This window comes from Choristoneura fumiferana, chromosome 7 (genome assembly GCF_025370935.1).
Source record: "Choristoneura fumiferana chromosome 7, NRCan_CFum_1, whole genome shotgun sequence".
Classification (NCBI taxonomy): Eukaryota; Metazoa; Arthropoda; class Insecta; order Lepidoptera; family Tortricidae; genus Choristoneura; species Choristoneura fumiferana.
In genome coordinates, this window is record NC_133478.1 from 7,915,415 (window position 1) to 7,929,814 (window position 14,400).

Below are 14,400 nucleotides of genomic sequence, written 5' to 3' on the forward strand. Positions count from 1 at the left end.
ATTAGTATGGGTAAGACCAGAATTATTTTTATAAAATACATGCACTCTAAGCATGCGTCGTAAGTTGAGTGTCGAGTGGACAAGACCGGCCAGAGTGGAAAGCCTTGGGGGAGGCCTATGTCCAGCAGTGGACGTCTTTCGGCTGACATGATGATGATGATGATGATTCACTTTTGAGGAGTTCCCTTGATGAGCAGGATGTCACTGCTAAATAATTGTTACCAGATTTACATCAGTTTGCCAAATCTTCAGTCCCCAGTTTTATTGGATTAGCTTATGCGTTTTTTGCTTCAGTTGGTATATAAAATTCTCTTTATTCGTTTTATCCCATGGGATATTCGGAAAATCTTTGAAACAGTTTTTACCTAATAGTATTACCTACTTGCATGCCAAATTTGAAGTTCCTAATAATTATACTTACGCAAATAGGGCTATTTTGAAGTGAAAATATCCCATTTTATTTCCTATCCCGTGGGAATTTTGCTAAATCCTGAAAATTGTTTTTAGCTGTTAGTATTACCTACTTTTTCGCCAAATTTGAAGTCCGTAATAATTATAGTTACGGAAATAGGGTCATTAATTAAAAGTGAAAAAACAAATCCCATTTATTCACTATCCCGTGGGAATTTCGTAAAATCCTGAAAAGTGTTTTTAGCTGTTAGTACCTATTACCTACTTGCATGCCAAATTTGAAGTTTCTAATAATTATCCGCTCATAGACAACTGCAACACCATGGGGATTGCAGATACGTTGCCAACCTAGAGGCCTAAGATGGGATACTTCAAGTGCCAGTAATTTCACCGGCTGCATGTCTTACTCTCCACGCCGAAACACAACAGTGCAAGCACTGCTGCTTCACGGCAGGATTAGAAACGTTTTTTTGGCCAACTGAGGTTCTAAAACTCTGAACCCTAAAAACACAATTACATATTATTATCTACTCTAAACTCACAAGGCATATCCCCTATTTGCTTTTGTCCGCCAGCCATGCTGGAGGTCCGGGGGCCCCGCGGCGCCTGCTTTATCGCACGCTGCGCCCGCGCCGGACACCTCCCCCACCCCCCTCGCTGTGTAGGGACACCATCATTAATGTACGCGGTTTGTAGTTGGAGTGTACGTTGTAGTCATTAGGGTTTGTTGTTAGAGATAGTGTTTGTAATTAGACGCGCGTAGATTAAGACGAGCTACCAGAAAAAATTCCAACGTATGCTTGTGTTCCGTCCATACAATTTGATCAGCAAAATAGAATGCTGCATCGAGCCCAAAGTACAAACTGAGCGACTGAAAAATGATTCATCCCATCACCATCATTATTGAAAATTTTGCAGAAATATAACTTTTGTGGACGCTACTTTGAACTTAAAATCTATCGAGAAAATTTTCACTTTCCCAATTCTGTCTCAATGTCTTGTCTAAAATTAGGGTTTATACAGATAAAGGTTTATATAGAACACAACTGGCACACGTTCAACGATTGTCGAAATTTTTAATATTTGACTTCAATCATTACCTTACTCTTTACTTGCTTTTGCTTGCTTGAATGCATGAGACGGACTTCCAAAGTAACGCCTCTAGATTAGTTGTAAGTTTTTGTTTTAGGTGGGTAAATTTTTTACGTGGATTTTTCTGGGTTCAAAGTTTCAGTTTTCTGTATTTTACTTATTTGAGCTTTATATAAGCAATTTCCTGAGAAATAATGAATGAAATACCGTCTTCATCAATAATTATAATAACTTAAGTATTTGCCAATAGACGCCAACAAAACCACAAAAATAAAATGAATATCCTCCAAAATTAATTACCTGTGATTGCCCGAATATCGAATAATTTAGTAAAAAATTACTACAGATCACCATGAATATCCAATTCAGAGACACCTGCAAAATCGTGCCCACCATACGACTCCCGCGCAGGCAATAACTCGCAGCACCATCAGGCGTCGCGCGAGACTTTTATTGTGATTTACGCGAACACAACCTTTGTGCCTTTTTAATTCTGCACGAACCCGCGATCTGCCGGTTACTGATGATCGATTACGGATCGATGAATGTTGGAACTTGGAACACGGTACTTCTGTTTGGTTAAGCATTTTTGGTGGTTAAGAAATTGGAATTAATTAAGCTAATACAAGTAGGTTTTAGTTTAAACTAGACTTTTCTTGCGACTCTACATGCGTAAACCATTACTATTCCCGCAATTTAATTGAAATTTCAGGAGTTTAGTGAAATCCCAAAAAATCAAACATGTTCTTCATTTGCTTATGTGAAGAAAACCCCTGAAAAGTTTTACTGTGCGGTTAAGATTTTGAGATTTTACATGTATCCCGCGGGAATATTGGGACCAAAAGTAACCTACATAGCTGAACGTATTAAAAAAACATTTTTTTAATCAAATTTCATCTAAATCCGTCCAAGTGTTTTAGCGAAAAAAGAGTAACAAACAAACTCGCAAACACATACTCGTGTACAAACTTTCGTATTTAGGTATATTAATGGTTATTATTTAGTAAGTGCCTATTGCTAAATTTGCCCACAATTTAAGCTTCATTTAGTTGCGATCTGTACTCACACAAATGTATACCCTAACATGCACTCGGCAGGCATGTATGTCAAAGTAAAATGATCAATGTTGAAGAACGAAATTTTTGTAGACAACCGTGGAAATACGTACTATTTAAGTACGTATTGGTATCCAATCTAAACTAAAACACGGCATTGGAATGCTCTAACTAAACTTTTTTAATTTAAATACAAGCAGGCAGCTCCATTATCAGCGATTAGTAAGATAACTAGCAAAACACATTTTAATCAAACATTAGTGATACCAAACGGACGTAGGAGTATCTGAAGTATTTATTTATTAAAATCATTTTTTAAACCTGCCTGCATTTTCCTATAACATTTTATTCAATTATCTCTGATCGAATCGAGCTAATTCTCGTTATTAATGGGCGATTAATATTGAATTTCATATAGACTAATGTTTTAAAATACGATTATGCAAATATTATTAGTTCTTAATAAACAGTTTAAATATTTGATGGGCTCGCCACACGAGCGGCGCGGCGGAGGCCCCAAGCTAATTACAATAAATACAACAACACATTTGAATCGATCACATCGGAAAGTTATTCGTATTATTTATCGATACTAATAACCGTGATGTACGGTTATCGGTGTGTATTTTTATTTTAATGTATAATATAAACAGATATACGCGTCTGTTAGATATCCGTGGCGAGTCTCACACGATCCGGTATTATTTATGACGATTATTGGGCAGCGCGAGCGCCGATATAAAGCATTTCCCGAGGCGACACACGGCGCAGTGTTGCCGATCGATAGTTGAATATCGATTTTATATCGATAGCAAATATACCGATAGTTCATAACGAGACATTGCTATTTATAAAGTGCATATTATCGATAGTTTTGAAGTTGTGGAACACAGTGCATCGATACTATTGATTATTTTGGACAATCGTTAATAGTAGATCACTTTGGAAAACTATCCAGACCAAAACTACAGTATCAATACGAGCTATATACAATTATTGCTTTCTAGAACATAGAAAGTATGGCAGGGTAGGATCTAGTGGGTGCCCCGAGCGTCAATTCTAAAAGGGTGCTAAATTCCATTTTGTAAACTTACTTTAACTAATAGAAACTGCATCGGGGTGGGAAGCAAAGGGGCTCGAATTCCCTTTTACCTCCGTTCAAAAATTTTGTAGCTGTTCAGCGTTGTAATGTTGACATCGATACTATCGATAGGCCTATATTAGTGTAGCTTGTTATAGATGAAAACTATCGATTGTGAAACCATCGACAATGTGGTAACACCAATACGGCGACGCGGCGCGAGCCTCTATTCTATAATCTCAGATCGTTCTCATTCATTTCTACTTAAATTACGAATGTCGTGAATCGACGATAGGGCTTCGAGTGTCGGAAGGATTTACGCGGCATCCACGATAAACGCGCGATTCTTCTTAATGTCACTTAATTCGTGTGAAACGAAGTATTGAGCACGATATCAGCAGGTGGATTGATGTTTGATTAAGGTCCTGTCAGTTTTACAACTTTCTCATGAGTTGGTGGAGTGATATTAAATGATAGTAGGTATATCGGATAACTCACGTCTGAAATCGAGTCTATATAAGTAGCTCGACATGTTTCGGGGCTAATCCGTAGCCCTTCTTCTTTCAGACATGAGTTAGGTACCCGATATACTTACTATCATGTTACTATGAGTGAGTCTCACGGTAGCTTGATGTTCGAAATTGGTGGAGTGATGTTTTAAGGTCCTGTTTCACTACTTTTTCATGAGGTCCTGATATCTGTCACATACGAGACATCAAGAACTTATCAGGTACCGTTATCGGTACCGATTTTATGGACTCACATTATTGTAGGTACCACGTGAAAGTGTTAAAAATCTGTATATTGTTAGAAAAGTACAGGTCAAATATAATTTTCAACTAATTGGCCCTACTATATGTTAAGTCTAATTAGACTCGTTTGGGTCGTTCGGCTGTGTAGTCTACCCGAACCACACAATAAAATAGTACAAGTACCCCAACTAAAATTCATCCCTGCGAAAAACTTTCTTGCTACATGCTATAGATACTCCATTTATTTAAACATTTGAAACTTAACGGTTGTGTTAACTTCTATAATACTTAAGAAGATAATAAATACCGCTATTAAATGTACATGTACTTAGGTATTTTTAGTCCATTTGTGTTCGAAATACCGAGAAACGTGTTACAATTTGACCGTTAATTCAAACCTTAAATTTAACGGAGAACGTATGTATGCAAACTCTTCATAGTACAAAAGAAAGAAAGAAAATACAATTAATAATATGCATTAAATTAAAAAAAAACTATCCTACATTTAAAAAAGAAACAAAAAATAAAAATATTTAAAACCTAAAACTAAAACAAGTTACTTAAAGAGTACCCCTTAAGCAAGGTCCCGAAGATGCTGGCAGCGTTTCCTCTTTGAATAGCTAGGCTAATTCTTTGTCCGAGGAAGCTGCCAGCCTTTGGTCCCCTGTGACGTCTACTGACCTTTTCGGAATTTCTTTAAAAAGTTTTGAAACGCTAGGAACCCACGGACCAAGGGTCACGACACCGAATAGGACAAACTGGACAAAGTCAAAGTCACGGAGTATAAGTGTTAATTCTTGAGAATGGGACTCTATTAAATTTCTATTTGGTTTATTCCGCTTGCCTATGCAAAATTAATGAATACGCGTAGGTAACTGAGTCAGATTAAATATTCAGAATAGGTAATAAAATGTGTTAAAGAATCTGAATCCAGTTGATTTTACATAATTAATTATACGTAATACTCTGAAATATAGAGCCAATCAGGTAGGTACTATAAATTCACCTATTTATAATAATTGATATTTCAAGGGTAGTATTTTATTTTTAATTCAATTATGTGATACTAAATTCCCTTAATATTTTTTATTAGCTATATAAGCCTTATGTATATTCGTTTACTAGAGGAATTTTAAAGTAACTAGCAGTTTCATCATCAGTTATCCCAGGAAATGTATGTATGTATCTTGTAACTGACTTTTGACCCACTTCTAGTGATCAGATTGACTTAAAATTTGGCATACTTATAAATATGGCGACAATACAATAATCTGGCAGCGACATCCTAGTAGTTCAGCCAGGGTCGTTCAGTCAGGGACGGAACTAATGGCATCGACTTGAAATTTAGTACAGAAATTTCACCTAATTTCCTGGTCTGCATATTATATGTAGGTTGAATCTTTTTGCCCATAAATACATCACCCCATCCAACCATTGTTATGCAAGTAGAACGTAAGTACCTTCGTATAATTAACGTCAACAACCCGCTTTATTAAGAGTTATGCGTTTCGTGATGATATCGGCCACAATTAAATATTAATACGCGCTCAAAAGGTCGTAGGCGGGCACGATTTATCTCGCTAAATGGCTGTTTAGTAACAATTGTGTAAGCTAAAGGTAAGATATGATTAATTTCTTGTCGCATTTTAAAGTTCAATAACCATTGTTTAATGTCAGCTGATTTGTTTTAACGTCTTCGCGGGAAGAAGACGAGTATTCGGATCTTGATTAGGTGATTAGATTAATTTAATTTTAATTGAACCTGATTAGGTACTTGATGTAAGTGTAAGTAATTACCAGTGGCGAAACGCCATCGGCATCGGCTTGCCTATATTTTTTATCTGACACAAGCGATAACAAGTAGTTATGGCAGAACTTGTGTACCTACTATATAATATGATGTGTAGCATCCGGAGACTCCTAACTCTGCTTCTCTCACTCTCCGATTTTCCTAACGAAAATGTTCACTCCACGTTACTGGAAGCTACAAAAGTGTAGTTTTGTGTGGCTTTATCTTTACCTAAGTATTTACCCTTGAGTCAGACCAACCACCCTAGGAGCGAGTGGAACGGTAGCTTAAGTTTTTTTGTTTTTCAACTTTAACAATTAAGTAACCTCGATACAACCTGAACTGAAAAGTACGACCTCGCAGTGTAAGTCTGCGTTTCCACCAGAGATGTGCGAGGATATGTTGCGAGGAAAGTGTTTTCATGAACCAGAAAAAACGCTTTATTTGCCTATTTCCTTCCTCGCGCAGCACCGCTCTGGTGGAATGCATTAGTATGCAGTGAATTTCTTTAATATATTACGGATGGAAATAAATGAAGTCAGTTATCCTAAACACACGTGCGTACGACAGCGAGCAGCGTCCGAAAGGGAAAAGTAGGTATATAGGCGGAATCGAACAGCCAAATTAAAAAAAAAAGAATTTGACAGATACTTTATCAATGACACCTACGTCATTTGAGATACTGTTTAAGTAGCCAATCATGCTTAAGTATATAATTATGATCCTATATTTTCAACAACGCGCTCCAGAGAGAGCGTGCGTGCACCCCAAAAGTAGGTGTGTGAGTTGGTCGAAAAAAGTCAATTGATTGCCGCCCGAGTGCGTAAACATGTCCGCGCGATCTCGTAAACTGTAAGCGGATATTTTAACGGCGTCGATATTTAATATTTTATTATTTTATTCAATATTTATTGCGACACCGACACCCAATATGAGCTCGTGATTTGTATTTAGTGATGCGTTTAGTATTTATGTCATTGTATCGGGCTTTTGATACGGTGCGCTGCATGAACTAAAGGGAAATGTTATTCGTTTTATTAACTAATATTTAGTTTAATTTAAAAATATCTTCATTCAATTTTGGTTATAACAAGCTCTAATGAACGTCAAAAAGTGTACCGTGTGTGTTTTATTTTATAAGTTAGTTATTAAAATAGTACTTAGTAGTATTATATTAGTATTAGTATTATATTAATAGTAGGTAGTAGATTTTTTTCTTTGAATGTGATTGTGAAAGCTTTCATATGTTACTATATTAGGTAAAATAATGCACCAACTACCTAGTTAAAGGCTGTTGTATTTAACGTGTTTTCTAGGAGTTAATTCTAAGCAAATAAATTGCTGATTTTTGCGCCAAGACAACTTTCATTCAAGTAGTTTCAATTACTTTAAATGTCTGGCTAAAAATGTATCTACCGATATTGTGAGTCGGTCTCGCACATGAAGGACATTTTATTTTATTATTACAAGCTTTTATTTAGTTTCACCTGTCCCGTTGTCTGTCTGTCTGTCTGTAGTCAAATCTTGCAAGTTAAATTTGATCAACTTCCAGTAGTCAGATTGACTTCAAATTTGGAATCTTATGTAAATCGCGTGACAATACAATAATCAAGTAGTGACATCCTGGTAGTCCAGCCAGGATCGTCTCCGCAGGACGGAACTCTTCGACGATTAATAGCATCGAATTTAGGTAGGTATGCAAATGTAGTTTGGGTGACAATGCAAGTACAGTCAACAAAAACCGGCACAATATATATATTTTTTTAATTTTTTATTGTACCATTTTGTCGGCATAGTTTTCATATATGGATAGTGCAAAATTACAGCTTTCTAACATTGATAGTCCCTGAGTAAAGCCGCGGACGGACAGACAGACAGACAGACAGACATGGTGAAACTATAAGGGTTCCGTTTTTGCCATTTTGGCTCCGGAACCCTAAAAAGTACAGTCAGCAAAAAAAACTTGTATTAAAAATATTGCTATATTTGAAATCGGCTGAAATCTATAAGGAAACGCGAGAAAAAAAAACAAGTTACGTAAACGTTGCTTAAATTATAGTTTAGAGGTGACTGCACTGATCCTGGCCGTTCATCGCTCCCAGGACGTCTTGTTTGTTGACTCACTTATTTCAATCCGATGGCCTAATTGTGGGACGGCGTAACTCGGTGGACGACATTTACTGTCGTCCAAACAACAGACTTAATAAATCTTCCTTTTGATTTCCGGGAACTATTGAATCAGAATAGCCGAGCCGAGGAAGATTTCAGGATAGTGATAAACTGCTCGGAGTGCAGTTTTACGGCTGAAATGTGGAGTTTTAAACGTCGATCAGTTTGTGTTTAGGGGGTCGTAAGTGTGGATTTGTTAGAAGCGCTGTCACATAAATTTTAGATAAGGATTTGTCCTGTTAGTGTTTAAATTAAGGACGCGGTTAAATCTAGATCCTACTAATATTATAAATGCGAAAGTTTTTGAGAGTGTTTATGTATGTTACTCCTTCACGTTAAAAACGGCGAATTTGGATGAAAGGCCGTGCCAGGATAAGCTAAGTGATTCTGCCTCCATCGAGTTTGGGCTCGTTATTTTTATGGATGGTGTGGCTCTACATTAGTAATAAATTGGCAAAATTTCAGCCCCCCAAACTTAATAGTTTTTTGTATAAAAGAAAAAAATAAAATATGATTATCCTTCAATATCTTTTTTTTTCAACCTATCTCAGCGTGCATCACAAATAGTACATTCACTACAGATGATTATTTGACATGCAGAACATTTTCATTATGTCATAGAAAAAAATGAAAAAAATGCTGACTGAAGATTTCATATTTTCTTATTATTTACTTGCACTTTAGAGACCGCTCTAATTTTTTTACCAGTGATACACTCGCAAATGAGCTATAACATGTATTTTTTTCAAAATTATAGCTGTGGGAGAACATTACAAATTTAAAGATATTTTTGTTTCACTGCAGGAGTACAACTTGCCTTAAAGCTTCATGCAGGCTTGGCTTTTTAGCAGCTGCTCACACCCCACGTATAGTTTTTTACTATTTATTCAAATTTAATAAGTACTTACTTAGTCTTATTGCGTTAACGTAAAAATATACCAAGAATTTACTGTCTTAAGTATAGCGGTTTTTAAACTAGTGGCCCAAAGTTTTTTTTGAAATGGCTGAAATATATTTTTTACCTTTGCAACTGCCATGACTGCGTCTTAAAAAAAAACAAAAATTGAATCGACCAAAATAAACCCGTATAGTTACTGAACTTACTCTCCAAATTTCGCGAGAAAGTAGTTTTTTTTAGAAATGCGATCTGTAGAGGAGAACGGCCGGACATCATTAAAAAAACCATTACAAGCTTTTTGCTGACTGTACTTTCTGTTGTATACTATTTAGCATTGTCATCGATACATTTACATTTCCGTACCGAATTTCGATTGAGGATTCCGTCCTGCGGAGACGATCCTGGATGGACCACGAACATTTCACTATGAGATTATTGTATTGTCACCAGATTTACATAAATATGCCAAATAAACCTTGTGAAAAAAATAATAATTAAAAGCTTGACTACTTGTGTTGAACTCCACAAACAAGGTAATACTTACTACGATAAAATCGAACCTCCTTGAAGATTTTCACTGAACCAGTACAGCAGATGAGTATTTAAGGAGATTACTTATGTATTACCACAACATACTTGTTGCATGTTTACCTATACAAATAATGATTTAGAGCAGCAGCTGCGCTGGCGTCGATTCGCACGTGTGAAGAAAGCTGAGCCTTTGATCCTATTGACGAGGACTATCTACCGATCTAGATAGAACATGTTTGTGTTCACCTTTGAATTATAAATGTCTTAGTTGGGTAAATTTCAAAGTGTTTTTAGTTTTCAACGTTACTCGGTGGTTAATTAATAAGGTAAGTAGAAACGCACGAGTAGATGTAGGTCTTAGGTCATGTGCAGATGTTACTAATACTGCTTTTTGGTTGAAATTAAACATACATAAGTAAAAAAAATCATATCACATCACGGCGTAGGTATATCTGTCTCAGAATGAGAGGACCAGTACCACTACCATGAGTTACAGTGACCGTACTCGATAGCGACGGCGTAAATTATTTGTAGAGGCGCTGTGCCCTTAGTGTAAGTTTTCGGTACAAAATACGTCTCGATCGCGTTCGCGTTAAAATCTCAATTTGTATGGAAACACGAACATCGCAAACGTTCCGCTAGAGGCGCTGTTCGTGTTTCCATACAAATTGAGATTTTAACGCGAACGCGATCGAGACGTATTTTGTACCGAAAACTTACACTAAGGGCACTGTACAATTCTCCATACAAATAATTTACGCCGTCGCTATCGAGTACGGTCACTGTCAACTCATGGTAGTGGTACTGGGCTGTAGTTCTCGGGCGGGCCCAGTGCGGATTGGAAACTTCACGCACACCATTCAATTGCGTTGCAGGTAGGTAAGTATGTGCAGATTTTCTGGCAATGTTTTCTTTCAAATGTAGTTGTGCACATGACTTTCGAAAAACTCAGAGGTGTGAGCTCAGATTTGCTCCCACCGTCCTCTGCTTGAGAGGCGCATGGGTCAAATCTAAGAAATATTAAACAGTTGGGAAATGAATAGTTGCGAAATGAAACAGGTTGCCAAATGTTATTATTATTAGTAAACCGATATACCTACCTGATTGAAATCTATATTTACCTACTACGGGCAAACTCATAGCTTTGCTCTTAGTATTTTGGAAAACAGTTTATAGGGTATAATAAAGTGTAAATTAGTGTTGTTTAAAAATAGGTAGGTAGTCAAGTATCCGGTATCAAAATGAACGCACCTAACCTACCTTCGAGTAGTCAAGGGCATAAATAAAATATATATACGTTACCAAGATATCAAAAATATCTATTCCCCTTTATGCTGCTAACCATAAGGTCGATGTATAATGTATACATACGTATTTGACGCTATGGCTGTATAGATATTTATGCCCTTGACTGTATGTACCTACCTGGTTTTTCCTTTTGAAATACGCTAACTGCAAATCATGTCATAGTTTTTCCGACTGTACAATAGGTACATAGATATGAGAGGTACGTGGTGCATGTATTAAGTAAACAGTATCGTAATGATTCGATCTATATCGGGTGCGGTCGATACGCCGCAGGTGCCGCTGACAGTCAAAATAAACTCATCCGTAATCGATTTCAGAGTTTAAAAGCGATGTTATTTTGGTCAGTTTAGTTTGCTGATGGAATCTAGAGACTCTAGAGATGTGGAGATTGGAACGACAAAGCTTAATATGGACGGTGCGAGAAAAATCATGCGATAATTTTTTAAGTGACCGATCGTCTACCTACAGTCAAGTGCAAAAACATGTGTACCTGTTAACTGCTTTATTACGTCTGAGTAAGAGTCTATAGTAGGTACACTAGTCAGTATCGCGACTCCCATTGTAAATGAGCCTTAAGAGGATTATGGTAGCTATAAATTTTCATACTTAAAGCGAGAACGTTTTCGCCCCCTTAAACGTAGTCCAATTTATTTACCTAAGTATCTACCTACCTAGATAGGTAGGTACTTATATAAATTGGATTACGTATTATGTGCAGTGTCTTACTGGAAAACTAAAGAGGGATAGAGGCAGCAACCTGCTGTCTATCCGAGGCATAAGGCCTCATGGGGAAGGATCTTGGCCTGGTGCACCCTAAGCAACAACGGCATCGAAATCTTCTTCTATGTAAAGGATCATATAAAAGAACAAACTGACCGACGGTCTTACTGACTTATAGATCAACGCACAGCACAAACCGCTCGGCCTAGAAACTTGAAATTTGGAATATATATTCCTTAGTGGGTGTAGACGCGCACTAAGAAAGGATTTTCGAAATTCCCACGGGATAGGAAATACTTAAATGGGATTTATATTTTCACTCTAAAATGGCCCTATTTCTGTAGGTATAATTTTTGGAAACTTCACATTTGGCATGCAAGTCTAGGTAATACTAACAGCTAAAAACTAAAAACAGTTTTCAGGCTACGAGAGAATATTTATTCGTAGTTTTCAGGATTTTTCGAAATTCCCACGGGATAGTGAATAAATGGGATTTGTATTTTCACTTTCAATAAATGACCCTCTTTCCGTCACTATAATTATTAGAGACTTCACATTTGGCATGCAAGTAGGTAATACTAACAGCTAATAAAAAAATCAGGTTTTGTCAAAATTCTCACGGGATAGGGAATAAATGGGATTTATATTTTCGCTTAAAAGTGGCCCTAAGTCCGTAATTATAAATATTAGAGACTCTAAATTTGGCATGCAGGTAGATTTTTTTTTATTCGACTGGTTGGCAAACGAGCAAGTGGGCCTCCTGATGGTAAGAGATCACCACCGCCCATAAACATCTGCAACACCAGGGGTATTGCAGATGCGTTGCCAACCTAGAGGCTTAAGATGGGATACTCAAGTGCCAGTAATTTTACTAACATGTAAAAACTGTGTCAAAGATTTTCCGGAAATCCCACGGGATAAAACGAATAAAGAGGATTATATACCAACTGAATCAAAAAATGCACAAGCTAAACTAATAAAACTAGGGACTGGAGATTTGGCAAACTGATTTAAATCTGGTAACAATACAATAATTTAGCAGTGACATCCTGCTCATCCTGGCCAGGATCGTCTCCGTAAATAATTGTTAAATTTCAATGACAATGCGTTTATATGAATATACCACCTGATGCTGCAGCCAGGGTCGTCTGCTGATGACGGAACTCCTCAAGGGCTGATAGTACAGATACGAATTATTACAACATAAAGACTACTTTTTAGGGTTCCGGAGCCAAAATGGCAAAAACGGAACCCTTATAGTTTCGCCATGTCTGTCTGTCTGTCTGTCCGTCCGTCCGCGGCTTTAAATTGCTTAGGGACTATCAATGCTAGAAAGCTGTAATTTTGCACGGATATATATGTGAACAATGCCGACAAAATGGTACAATAAAAAATAAAAAAACGTAAAGTGGGGGTGATTTTTTTTTCTCATCCAACCCTATAGTGTGGGGTATCGTTGGATAGGTTTTTTAAAACCATTACGGGTTTGCTAAGACGATTTTTCGATTCAGTGATATGTGTGCGAAATATTCAACTTTAAAGTGCAAATTTTCATTATATCGAGCGTCCCCCCCCCCTCTAAAATCTAAACCGGTGGGTGGAAAAATTTGAAAAAAATCGGAATGGTAGTAAGTATATCAAACTTTCAAGGAAAACTATAATGGCTAAGTTTGCTTGCGAATTATTAGTAGTTTAAGAGTAAATAGCAGCCTGAGGCCTTATTATTTTTCTCGTATTATTTTATAAAATACTTATACCTAAACTTGGAATATTCCGCATAAAATACGAAATCCTTAAAAAAATATTACTTAATTTCTTCGTAATGGCTACGGAACCCTATTTTGGGCGTGTCCAACACGCTCTTGGCCGGTTTTTTTTATGCAAACTTCGCAGAATAAAAATAAGTGAATTCAATTTCGGGCCACATTTTCAAAATTCATTCAATAATAGAAAGCTACAATGTGTCTCTCATCGACAATTAAGAATATTAAAATAGATCATAACAGTACCTAATTCATGTCCCGCGGGAATTTTACAATTTCTAGGGATATAATCCTATATCGTGTATGAAGTCGCGGGCAAAAGAAATGCGTAGTACTTAAACGTTTTCTAAAATTCCACCCCCGAATCAGCGAAACAGGGTTTCAAAGTTGGTACGAATTATGATTAATTACGTACCTATGTAGGTTGATTTTTGAATTCTAAAATTTGCAGCCTTTGTCTAAACTAAAACAACGCCTGTCTGTATTTGTATTTTCATGCAATCCTCTGAAAAATCAACCAAAACCCGAAAAAAGGATGGTAGAAAGTAAATGTATGTTACCCCAAATTTAACGCGAGCGAAGCCGCGGGCAAAAGCTAGTCTAATGTATAGACTGCATGTTTGTTTCACAAAATTTGTTCTAAGCGCGGATTTGTGAACCTTAACTAAACCTAGGTACCTACTAGGTACCTACTTAGCAAAATTTGTTGACGTGCGGACAGGGGCTGCGTCAAAGTAATAGGATGGATGATTGATGCGCCGCGCGTTTTGTTCCAAACGGCCATAAGGTACAGATGTCAATGAACAAGTTAACTAATATTTTTTAAATTAG

At 36.9% G+C, this 14,400-nt stretch overlaps 1 long non-coding RNA gene across 1 annotated transcript in view; it reads right to left on the reverse strand.

The window, feature by feature from the left end:
• Positions 1-4,728: 4,728 nt before the first annotated feature.
• The window catches only part of LOC141429647 (uncharacterized), a 256,995-nt gene continuing 247,323 nt past the window's right edge, over positions 4,729-14,400 (reverse strand). The window contains exon 2 of the long non-coding RNA XR_012451563.1: positions 4,729-4,789. This is a non-coding gene — a long non-coding RNA (uncharacterized lncRNA). The remainder of the gene's footprint in view (positions 4,790-14,400) is intronic.